Genomic DNA, 13406 nt, shown 5'->3' with positions numbered 1-13406 from the left:
CCACAGGCATTAATGCTCTCTTTGGAGCAATAAAAGGAATGCTAGCAAGGTGATGCTCCCTCATAATACCACTCATATTTCACAAATTGACAAATTCAAGCCTGGGACTTAATTGTTATGCCTATAGTAACCACTTACTTTGGGAACATCTGGTGATCCCACATTTGACAGCTGGTGTCCACAATTCTAAGTACGTATTTGAGCAACTGAAACATAAAGGACAAAGAGAGGGATTCTCCAACTTTTTTTAGGAGCCTATCTGGATGAGACCCATCATTACTACTTAACCCACAGAAAATGGGCAGGGACAAGTTCTACAGAGCAGCGATCTTCTCCCTCTTTCAAAGGGAATATCACTTTTCATACAGCCCTTCAAGCTGGACTTAAAACTATGATTTAGTTAGCTAAAGCTGGACCAAAATGAAATTGAAAAAAAGAAATCCAGAAATGTAGAGAAAAGATGAAGTTTGGAGTTGCACATCTCTCTAGCGGATGTGAGTGTCTACAACTTCCAGAGTTTCTCTACCTCCCATATGGAAGGTGTGTGATATACATAGTGTGCGTAAAGATTACTAGGAAATAAAAAAATACAATGTATAGATTTGCTAGTGCTATTACTCCTATAGACTGCAACTTTTAAGTTATACTGTCAGCTTTTATAAAATTCTTTAACCATTGACTTTGCAGATTTAAATTTAGAAAGAATCTGAAACAGTAGAAGTATTTTCCTTTCAGAGAGATAAAGATAAATTGAAAGAAGATAAGATGACAAATGGGTATTTTGGAGATGCGTAACTCTGAATTCAGCTTTTATTTTATGAGGTTTCTTCTATATGCATTTATTTGGTAGAAATTTTTGTTTCTAACAGGTGTTATTGAGCACTACTGAGCACTTCTATAGAATTTTTTAACCTGTCTTCTACCACTTGCATCTGTTTGTGTCTTTCAGTAACAGCACTGTCACCTTCATCCAGATGAGACAGTTTCACAAGGTCATCAACAAGGTCAGTAGCAATAGCCATCTCTAAAAGATCCAATCAGGCCTGCAATAGGATCAGGATGATTGTTTGTTTATCCATTTAATCTTTAATTTATTTTTCAAACCTGTTATTTTGAGTTTATCACCTATTTCATAGTTGTATAATAAGGTGCAAAAGATCTGATTTTTTTCATACTGAATTTTGAAACATAATAGTATAGTGATATCTGTGCGATCTATCACTGCTCTGAAATAAGGGGAAAGACTATTTCTCCAGGGTTAACATGAGCATATCCTTTTGGATTGTGTTCTATTGCACTGATTTTTATATTCTTCTGTTACAATGCAGAGTTCACACATGGAACAACCTACATGCTAATGGTAACAGTTTTCAATGGGTATCTTGAACTTGTGTTGGATGGTTAAATAGATCAAATGCCATTAGTCAAGGATTTAGGACGTAGATACTTTCTGCTGTATCTTGCAAATTGATTCTAAGCAGATTCCTTAGAGTATCTATCTATCAATCTACCTAGCTAACATGTTTGTCTATCCTGAGAATGATAGGGGATGAAATTTATATAGTTACATAATGTTTTATATATAAATTTATATATATATATATCATCTCTATCTCTATATATGTGTTTTTAGATAGATGAGTGAAAAAAATTAAAAAGCAAAGCTAATATTCTATTTTCTATCTACCTAGAGAGAGAGAAAGAGAGACATCTATATACCTGTCTATATTGATCGTTAGCTGTAAATCTAGTTCTATCTATATGTACATCTACATTTATCTAGCTATCTTAGGTCTATATCAATCTATCTACTGAAAGTGATAATAAAGTATGTTTTGCTTTTTTTTTTTTTTTTAAGTGTTTGTTTTTCACTCATGCTTGGAAAACAAGAAAATTGGTTTGGTTTTTCCCAGTAAGCTAACAAGATAACAAAAGTAACAGGTTAATTTTTTTTTTTTCTCTCTATGGGAAGTTTAGATGTTCAGATGTACATCAACTACATACATTAAGTGAACTGTAAACCATGACAATAGGACCCTTATTAGATATTTCCAGACTGTTCAATGTTTATAGTCTTGTTCTCCCACAAATCTTTTATATGTGTAGCTGTGCCATAACTTTCTGAAAGATGTAATTTGTCTCAAACTTAAATTTTTAATCAAGATTATATCCTACCATCTTCCATAAATTTAGCATAAGTTATTATTTACTTCTTAATAGATTTGCTATGTGACTTAAATATATCTTTGGAAGATAAAAATTGCCTAAATAAAAGCTGTAAACATTTCAAAGATCACTTTCACTATCTTCAGATCATCAATCACAGCAGCTCAAAACTAGAAAGAAATATTACCTAATATCCCACCAACCTTTTTATTTTTAAAGATGATTAGCCATACATAGAGGAACCATGACTTGGACCCAAATCTCACAAGTTAGTCTTGTTCACACAATAGAAAAAATTGCTATAATGCTGCTGTTATAATGAAAGCAATCTCTTTCTTGCAATTATTAATGGAGCTGAAAAATATATACAAAATATAGAATTACTCTTCATAGGCATACTATTTTTAGTGTTGCTTTTGGTGTTGGTTTTGTTTTATTATGATTGTTGTTGTTATTATTATCATTATTATTAATTTATTAGCATTCCAACATCTACATCTACGTAACACTAGACCTTTGGATGGAACTCAGGTTAAAATATCAAGTTTGCCACTAACAAACTATGTGAGCCAGGCAAATACTGAATTCAGAATCTCTCTTTTATATATATATATATATATATATATATATATATATATAGCAGTTATGTAATTGCTAAAACCCTTATAATTTAGCAATATATTCATGCAGGGAAAAAATAAAAATATCTAGAATTCACTAGCCAAGTAATGACTAGGATAATCTAGTTTAACAAGGTGTAACTGGACAAATATTCTTAATCAAAATGCACAACATCAGACCAAGATCACAGAAACTCTGGCACTGTGAAGCATAACGATCATGGTTCATTTATTTCACCTGTGATAAATAAGGTCTGCCTGGGGGAAAAGCATGTTTTATGTTTTAGAGAATTGAGTGGTTTTAGTTGCTTCAGGTTTACCAAGAAGCACTTGGTCAGGAATAAGTTGTGGATTCAGAGACATCTCTCAGTCTTCAGACTCCCTAACTCCAAAAAGGTCTATCAATGAGAGGCTGTCAAGATGGCTTCTTCTATTTCTTGATGATCATAGCTTCTCAAAGGCAAATAAAATAGATCTTGACCTATAATGAATTTCATCGGTCTTGACAGCGTTTGTTTCTCAAAGGGCACCGTAGGATTCATAGGACAAGCCAATAAAATTAACCATAAAAGGAGAATGAAGATTATGGTAGATAACCAACAAAAGACAAGAATAAGGATTTAGAAAAACCCTAGTGGAGGGAAGTAACCTTTTAATCAGGGTCTGATGAGGTCCCAGATTGCTTCTTTTTGTCTGTTTCTGACTGATGAAAAGAAGAACTTACATTCAGGTAAAGCTTATAGGCTGCTTATTGTTTGAGTTTCAGAAAACAGAACATAGAGTGACTGATAAGATTTGTACCTTCTATGAGCTGTTTTGGGAGGGAAGGAAAGCCAAATATCTACTATGAATACTGGCCCCAGACGCTCAGCCCTAATTGGAAAACAAGATAGTACCAATGTGCATAGTATTCAGGAAATTAAGCATTCCATTTACCCATCACTGATTTTTAAAAATTAATGAATGCATTTTTCTAAAATTTCAAAAAATTATCATTTCTAGGATGAGACCTTCCAAAGGGAAATTTATAAGCCACTGAAAAATAGATTCTTAGAATAAGCCAGCTCAACCGTAAGAATGAAAATAAATGTCTAATAAATGAAAGCAACCTTCTGAGAATAAATATAATTTGAAAACCTTCATGAGCCAAGTGTGTAGTCAAGAGATTAGCATCATGATGAAATTTCATATGAAAAGTGATTGTATTTGTAAATAATTAGTTCCATGAAGTAACTAGATAAAAGACGAAGGATCAAATTCAGCTAAAAAAAAAAAAATACAGACTTTATTGATGCCGAACTTGTATTTGAGATCGAAATATCTATTAATCACATAATAGATCCTTCCTTTTATCACAGCAAGTGTCTGAACCACTACTCTTGGGACATCTCCAAATTCTATTGGAGAAAGAAATAGATAAAAGACAGCGTATTCAGGCTCTCTGTTCCTTTTAAATCAGTAAGTAGCCAGCTGTTCCATTGCAACTGATTCTGTACTTTGAGGAGACTCACGACATCTATCAAAACAGTGTTTACATTTTCTTAATAATGTTAACTTAAGCATTTTATTGCCAAGCTCTGCAAACTGTCTGAGTGCACTAAAGAAATCTGCTCATGGGAAAGGCGGTTAAGCAATAGGCAGACTACATAAAAAGCCCAGCCTCTCTAGGGGTTAGCCGCATGACACCTGGAATGACACAAAGCCTCTGTTGCCTTTGTCCAGAGCCAACTGGGAATCCCCTGTGGTCAGGAAAATGTTGGTGAAAGCAAATGCCCTTCCGTGCAAACATCTGGAGCCCTGCAGTCTGTGCAGCTTTAAGCAGAAGAAGACTGCGGAATTGCTTAGAATCCCAATAAAGTGACGAGATGCAGATTGCTGTTGTTTCCACATTGTTTTTTAAATGCACATTGTGAAACAAGGCATCCTTCCTGTTCCTTTGAACAGCAAATGCCAAAAATCGGAACTTTTGTAACTAATCCACTCTTGAGTTACTCAACCACAAAATTATATTTGAGCAATTGCCTTGACAGCCAAAATATAAAGCTTGTTTTTCTTCCTTGTTCAAATCATTCAGAGACAGAGAATCAGATTTTAAAAAAATCCATCATTCCCTCTTTCTTATCCTAATAATAATAGTAATAATAACTTAAGTTCAGGCTAAGACCTATTAATATTATCCACATTTTAAAATCTTTTATAAAGTACAGAAAATAAGGAGATAAGACTATCAACCTATGCCATATATACAAAATTTGTAAATCGGGCTGTTTGGAGTTGAAATTCCTTGGCTTTCCCCTAAAATCACTTTCCTTCCTTTAGCTAATGGAATTCCAAATTGAAGTCTTACTTTAGTGATATAAACATTATATATCCTAAACAAAAATTAAATACTTTTGGGAAAAAACAAGGTAATATCTGTCTGGGTTAAAAAAAAATAACACTTATTTCCACTTACCATAAAACAAAATCAATTTGCAGATCAAACACAATGTGAAAAAAATAGCAAAATGGATGAAGTAAAATTCGCTGTATATAATTGCGGTGCACGTCAAAATCAATTGGACAGTTGAATTCACGTATAATATTTATATAGAGCTATTTTATTTAGTGGCCTTATCCAAAATAATACATGGATTTCTGACTGATAAATGAGTCAAAGAACTTCAATAAATTATAGTTGACTTTTGAACAATGTGGGGGTTAGGAACACACAGTTGAAAATCTGCATAGAAACTTTGACTCTCAGGACTTAACTACATGGTCTACTGTTGACTGGGAGCCTTGCAGAACAGTCGGTTAACATGTTTTTTATGTTATAGGCATGTATATATACTGTATTTATTCTCACAGTAAAGTAAGCTAAAGAAAAATGTTAAAAATATACTTGCAATACTGAACTATAAGCAATTCATACATGAGTGGACCCATGCATTTCAAACCTGTGCCATTCAAGGGTCAACTATGGCAACCCAGTCTTTGGCCACTGAAACACTCCTCTTAAGTGATGCAATCACACAGGGTCGAATGCTAATATCGTTAAAGTAATACATGTAGAAAGTTATGGAATACTGGCTAAGTGAGAAAGTTTAGATGCCATTAACTTAAATTCAGATTTAAGCAGGACTGCACAATGCTCTTATTTCTCTTTTATCATATTTATCTGAAGGCAAAATAATGGAAACATTAAAGAAAGTTCTGTAGTATGTAATAAAAAGCGTCTCACTTGCAAATCACAGAATTTTATTTCCATTTCAATACCAAGGAACAATATAAAGCAGAACTAGTTATACAGTCCCGTTTAATCTTTTTACTCTGCACACTACAAATGCCGATGTTATTGGATACTATTATGTGAGTGTATGTGTGTGTGTGTGTGTGTGTGTGTGTAAGTACTGCAATATGGTAGACAGCATGGTTCTAAAGCCAGCATGTGTGATTCTGTAATTTTAGTGATCATTCAGAAATTGTTGGGGACCACTTAGAAAGATCAATTAAAATCCTCAAAATTATTCTCCTTAATATGAATAAAATGTATTAAATGTTAATTAAATTCCCATTTTTGGGTCCCCAGTAATTATGCCTTTTTAAAATAATGCAAACAATTACTTGCATATGAAATATATATTTTGGAGGATCCATTCTACCCCCAGACTCCACGTCTCTTCTAAATACCATATTGTCATTGCTGTTACCACCACTACCATCACCTCCATTTACCACTACAACAAAGGCAACTTTGCAGTGATTATTGAGTCTGTTTTCCCATCAGTTATATTTGCAAGTCCAAGACTAGGAAATCTACATGTCACTACCCTAGCACAGAGTTTCACTGGGCTCTCCATCATCTCTTTAGTAGGCTGGTTTTCCTAAAAGACAAGGAAAGAAAATCTGGCTTGGCTTTGTCTAGACCTTGATCTTAATGTAAACACTGATTATGTCATCTAAATGAACGATCCTAAAGTCCTCCACCAAATGTCTTGTGACATTATACCTCCTACTTTAGAATTGTGTCCATTTGGGAGTGAGAAATGATAAGAGAGTTTATTTTCCTTTCTTTCTTTCCTTTCCTTACTTACTATTTACTAGCCAACTAAAGTGCTCTGAAAGGACCGATGGGTTCTAGAATATCCTGCCCATTTTTCATTTCTGGAACTTTTTCATGGAAAAGGGATCATGATTTTCTGAATGATATCTGAATGTTCTAACCTGAACCCTCATGTGGTTTCAGCAGTCTGTGACCCTACAACTACCTCTGTGACAACCAATAAAAAAAAAACACGTCTCTGAGAACCCCAAGGTGAAATTCCTAAACCACAGCCTGTCTTCTCAAGTCATATCAATTAAATACAGCATAAGATTGAGGATTTTTCAGATATTCCTAGACGTTTCATTTCTAGTTTTCTGCTCTGACCAACCCTGATAAACAACTTTTGCATCAAAGATAACTTGTTTACTTGAACATCACAAAAGTCTACAATATTATGAGAGAAAAAGATTTTATTTTCTTGCTAAGATTCTGGGCTACTTGGAGCAAGCCCGAAGAGTATACACTTACAACAACTTATTCTTTGAGTAAAATATTTAATATCAGCTTGTGCCAGGAGGATACTAGCTCAGGAAAATTGATCCCTATATACTGAATGCTTCATAGATCTGGCTTAATTAGCATAGGGGTGAGTTACAATCATTACTTCTTTTATTTTTTTTCTTTTCTTTTCCTTTTTTTTTATTACTTCTTTAGAAACATGAAAGCACTAATTCAAGGTCACACTCTCTTGCACTGGATTCACTAGACAATATATCATCTCCTCATTCCTTGAATTTTTCACATATTATACGCTAACTTCTCTAAAGGTTTGCTGAGAATGGAGTGTATTAGTTAGAGTTTTCCAGAGAAATGGAAAAGTATATATATACACACACACTTTTCCATATATATATATATATATATGTGGATTTTAAGAAATTGGCTCATTGACTCATGTGTTTGTAGGAGTTGGCAAGTGAAAATTCTGCAGAGCAGTTAGAAGGCTGGAAGCTGAGGCAGAAACTGATGTAAGAGTCCAAAGGCAGTCGGGAGGCATAATTCCTTCTTCTTGAGGGACTATTTTCTGTAAGACCTTAAACTTTTGGTTGAGTCTCACCCAGTGTATTTGCTTTACTCAAAGCCTACTTGCCTAAATGTTAATCGCATTAAAAAAATTACCATCACAGCAATATCTAGACTGGTGCCTGACCAAGAACTGGATACCCTGGGTGCTATAGCCTAGCCTGGTTGACTCATAAAATTAATCACCACAGTTTGGAAGTGTTATCTCCTCTTCAAGTTTTTTGGGAATGTTTCAGAGGGGCCGGTATTGATTATTCTTTAAATATTTGGTATAATTCTCTAATGAGTCTATCTGGTCCTGGGTTTCTCTTTGTTGGGAGGTTTTAGTTACTTATTCATTCACCTTGTTCATTATTGGTTTGTTCATACTTTCTATTTCTTATGATGCACAGTTGTTACTTTGTGTGTCTAGGACTATATCCATTTCTCCTACATTATCCAATTTGTTGGCATTAATTGTTTGTAATAGTCTCTTATGATCCTTTTTATTATATCAATCGTGATGTCTCCTTTTTCATTTTTTATTTCATTCACTTTACTCTTCCTTTTCTTAGTAGAGCTGAAAGTTTGTCAGTTATGTTTATTTTTCAAAAAAAAAAAAACAACTTTTGCTTTCATTGGCTTTTTCTATTGTTTTCCTAGTCTCTATTCTTTTTACTTCTGCTCTAATCTTTATTACTTCTTCTGCTAAGTTTTCATTTATTTGTTTTTTCTTTTTTTAGTTCCTTGAGATGTAAAGTTAGGTTGTTTATTTGACACTGCTTTTCTTTTTTATATGAAGGTGTTTATTACTATAAATTACCCTCATAGTACTGCTTTTGCTGCATTTCATGTTCATTGAAGAACTATTCACAATAGCCAATATATGGAAACAATCTAAATATCCATCAACAAATAAACGAATAAAGAAACTGTGGTATATGCATATGATAAAATACGCAGCCTTAAACAAGAAAATACTCTAATTTGTGACATGGATGAACCTGGGAGACATTATGCTCAGAGAAATAAACTAGTCACAGAAATACAAATGCTTTATTCTTCTACCTATATATTTCCAAAATGGTCCAACTCAAAATCACAGAGAGTACAAATAGTGGTTGCCAAAGGCTGGGAGAGTTGTTGATCAATAGGTATAAAGTTTGAGTTGTACCTGATGAATTCAAGTTCTAAAGATCTGCTGTAAAACATGGCATGGGTAGTTGACAATATAGTATTGCGCATTGCAAAATTTGTTAAGAGGGCAGGTTTCATGTTAATTGTCCTTACCAACACACACACACACGCACACACACACACACACAGAAATTTTAGGAGGTGTTAGAAATATCTTTTACTTTGATTGTAGTGATGGTATCATTCAGGTTTGCCTATGTCTGAACTCATCAAATTGTATACATTAAAAATATGCACTTTTTTGTATATCAATTATGTAACAGACCTGTTAAAAAAAATTGACCATCACAGATATGTAGTAGATACGGTCCCCTAGAGGTTATTTGATATAAAAATTTTGTGATCCTATGGCCCCACCTACCACATGATAGCAGAAGATAAGTGCCCACAAGTATCACTGAGCTTTTCAGAGCACTGGGAGACATGGTGAAAGATAATCTTCTTGTAGTGATGACATATGAATTATGACATATTCAAGAGCTTTGAATATACCATGTTGCTACCCTAGTCTATTTCAAATATTGAAAGTAGCCATCAAGAATTTTTAGAGATCCAGGTTCAAAGAAAATTCCTATGATAACTGTGCCAAAATCAGTAATAAGCTGCCCAATGGAAACTACCTGTATGTTTGGTGTTTTACTCTGAATACAACCAGAACTTCATCAATCTTTATCTCTAAAAATATTTTTCTTAATGGAGGCAAAAATATATTAATAATGATTATACCATTACAATGGTCATTTACTTTTTACCATGTTTGGGTATGTATGTATGTATTTACTTGAGACACAGAGAGAGGCAGAGACATAGGCAGAGGACGAAGCAGGCTCCCTGCAGGGAGCCCCAGGCTGTACTCCATCCCCGACTGGGATCACGCCCTGTGCTAAAGGCAGATGGTGAACAACTGAGCCACCTAGGCATCCCCAGAGTAAGTACTGCCATCAGCATTGTCAATATGGACTGTTGCCTCCAAGTTATCTGATTTTCAACCATGATCCTTAGTTTGTCTTCACATTTTAAAGAGTATTGCTTCAGGGAAACCAATTATACTGTATACTCTTCCTTAATGGTGGGTAAATGACCGGTACCAAAGGAACGATTAATGAAAACTTCTATTATTATATATAATAGTGACATATTGCTGGCCCAACTAATTTATTGCAGCAAAATTCACTTGTCATTAATAATAAATATTGAATTCCCACTCTTGCTTCGTTTCACCATGCTCCTGCTATGAATGCCACCAAACATAGAAATTGGATGGTAAATGGTAGAGTTGTGGACTCTGGCAGAAATCACACAGTGTGTTCTATAAAACCAAGAATCAACACAAAAATATACCAACTGGGAAAATGAGAAAAGCAATATTATATTGTCTTATGTATTTCAGAGGTTAAAGGGTCACCAATAACCAAGGTCCTTCATCTCTGAGCTATTGAACCACAATTTCAACTTTCCATACACATTTCTGTGTGATGCAACAAGATATCTAGACGGATGGAATCATCATTATCTAATCTATTTCAGGAGGTGTAGCATACCCTGGATACATTTTCTACAGATAAATAAGGCCACAATGGCTTAGAGTCTTCCTATTTTGAGATAAATAGCACTAGAGAATTGCATGGAAGGTAATGATAACTTTGTTATATATTACTTTTGGAAGCAGGATCCTTAGTATCTATTAGAAAGATCCCCACAAAAATTGACAAAATATAAAAAGAACATCTTTTAGAACTTTGGCTTAACTACATGGAAATACTGCTTTTAATGAGATTCTTATAAGGGTCAACTTATTCCCTGAAAACACTTTATAAATGTGGAATTATGATAAACTACTATGGAATGAATCCTAGGGCACTATAGGAAAGCTTTTCTGAAAAGGTTTCCTACATACTTTAAGGATTTTTCTTTAACATATTTTAAATGAACATAGAAAATGTCTACAAAATCTGCATTCTATTTACACTCTGTTCACTCAATGAAGTGTTCTATGTAAATGAACTAAACTAACCAGTGATTTGAATATGATGGTTGGATGTGAATATGTAATAATAATTGTATTGTTTTTAAAGACACTAAATTATTTCTAAGGAGACCCATATTTAATGGCTTGCCCATTTTATCTTATTTGCTTCCAGTATAATATCCACTTTCATTCAGGCTAATTTTCTATTTCTTGTGATTTGCATTTTAAGATGTATGCAAGTTCCAGTCTATTAAGTAATATAGAGAAAATAATTATCTGCCAATAATATACTGATAAACTAAGGACTCATTTGCATTCAACTTAAGTACACATGAGTAAATATATGAGTTCTCTTCTTTGAGAGAAGCTAGAATTTAAAATATATTATACCTACTGAGTTGGGTATAAATACTCACTAAATATGGTCACATGTAAAAGGTAACAGGCCAGTGAAATGATTGGTATAAGAAACTGAACAGTAGACTATACTAACAGTGCATAAAGGATGGAAATAGGAAACAGCTACTATCCCATGAGTCGTCATATAGTAAGCATTGCAGTAAGGACAGTAGGAGTATCACCTGCAAGAAAGCGTGAGGCAAAAACTAGTTACTCGTATTTGACAGATAAGAAAACTGGTATATAAAGTGTTAAGTGAAAAAAATAAAAAAAAATAAAATAAATAAATTAAAAAAAATAAAATAAAAATAAAGTGTTAAGTGTTGCAATCTACTTCACTCTGATTCCAGATTCTATGCTTCATACCACCATGCTGTGGGCATCACAATGTGACTCCGAGCAGCAGAATCCTGCATGAAAGGCTGGATAGTCTGTTCAGAAATAAGGCAAGAGAAAGGCTATCTCGTAGGTAAGACTGGTTTCCACAAAGCGTTCTTAGACATGTCAGAAGCAGCCAGAAAGTTGACCTGGAACTTGATGACGAGACAAAATAGATACCCCACTTCAGAGTCAGAGCAGGAGTAGGCACAGTGTGGTGAGACTGGGTGGCATCGTTTGTGAACTAGAGTTCGTTAAACCCCAACAACTAGAGACAGGATTATTTCCCACGTAGATACGAGTAATATGGATTTCTGTGTGGGGAAAAGAGGGTATTATGGCAAGAAGATTATTTTCCCTATGAAAAATAGGTACTGTGAGAGTCAAATGTCATAAAAGATACTAGAATAATGACTAATCAAAAGGTGTTTTATTATTGTGATTGAAGCTATTGCCATGTAATTTCCAATAGTCCCTAACTTGCCTTTCTCAATTTGTGTGTAATAATCCTTCACATGGTGGTTCTGGAATAATGCTGTGCTTTACAGTCTTATTTCTTAATGACTGGCAAATGCTGACCTATTGTTTTCTAAACCATCAGACACAGCCAGTGCATTATGTTTTAATTCACAAACTCTGCAGGTAGCAACGGTTGCTGTTCTGTTACACTTTTAGTTTCTATAAACTAGCCATAACATAATCAACAGTTTCCTCAATGCTATTTACTTCATGAAGACACAGAAGGTGTGAGTGCTGCCTAGGAATAATAGGTAGATTTTTAAATACAAATAATTTGACAGAGAATCTTTGGTAGAAAGACTACTATCTTATGTAGTAAAGAGAATTGATAAGCCATGTTTTGTTTTGTTTTGTTTTGTTTCAAGTGGACATTCTCTGGTATTTTTCATGCACCAACAGATTTAAATGGCAGATCCCATGGTCTTCGTACCACAAATTGTGCCAGAATTCAATGACAATATCTTGCCAGCTAATGCAGGTGTGGGGCAGGCACTATCAACAGTGTTTAAGATTTTATCCTACAATACCAAATATTGCCCCAGGTTCTGACAGATAGCTCTACCATGATTTTATTACGGCAGAAATAGCGAGACAATAAGTTACTGCTATATCTATGCCTCTTTGATGATGATAGGCGACAGGAAGCTAACAAGTGTATGTCAAAAAAGGGGGAACTGGTGAATAAAATATTTATCAGGATGGCCTGCTTATGCTATGGTCACAAATGGCTTCAATGTTTCATGGCTTAAGTTATATCTGGACCTATCTGCTGAAATAAGACTGCCAGGAGTCTCCTTCTGTATGTATCTACTGACCACGCCGGCTTGACTTCATCCTGAGGAGGGAGAGAAAGATGGATCCCAGATTTTACAAGCTTTTACAGCAAATAAACTCAACAGGAGAGATACTGAAAGATTCTGAGATTCATACTAGTTCCTGAGAAGGAATTCTCCTTGGCACCACTCACCCCACGTATTCTGGGTCCAATTGCCAGGGAATAAAGTAAGCGTCATTCATTAGCCAGAGTTAATACCTGTGATGGCTGGTTTCGTGGATCAACTTGGCTGGA

The 13406-nt window shown here is 34.5% G+C and overlaps 1 long non-coding RNA gene across 3 annotated transcripts in view; it reads left to right on the top strand.

Moving 5' to 3' along the window:
* The window catches only part of LOC140637513 (uncharacterized), a 42030-nt gene extending 28838 nt beyond the window's left edge, over positions 1 to 13192 (top strand). For all 3 annotated transcript variants that reach the window (XR_012034604.1, XR_012034605.1, XR_012034606.1), the window contains 3 exons: positions 950 to 1004; positions 11791 to 11909; positions 13088 to 13192. This is a non-coding gene — a long non-coding RNA (uncharacterized lncRNA). The remainder of the gene's footprint in view (positions 1 to 949; positions 1005 to 11790; positions 11910 to 13087) is intronic.
* The last annotated feature ends 214 nt before the right edge of the window (positions 13193 to 13406 follow it).

Source organism: Canis lupus, chromosome 8 (assembly GCF_048164855.1).
Source record: "Canis lupus baileyi chromosome 8, mCanLup2.hap1, whole genome shotgun sequence".
In the NCBI taxonomy this organism is placed as follows: Eukaryota; Metazoa; Chordata; class Mammalia; order Carnivora; family Canidae; genus Canis; species Canis lupus.
The sequence above is the reverse complement of the archived record's forward strand: the minus strand, read 5'-3'. Positions and strand labels throughout refer to the sequence as shown.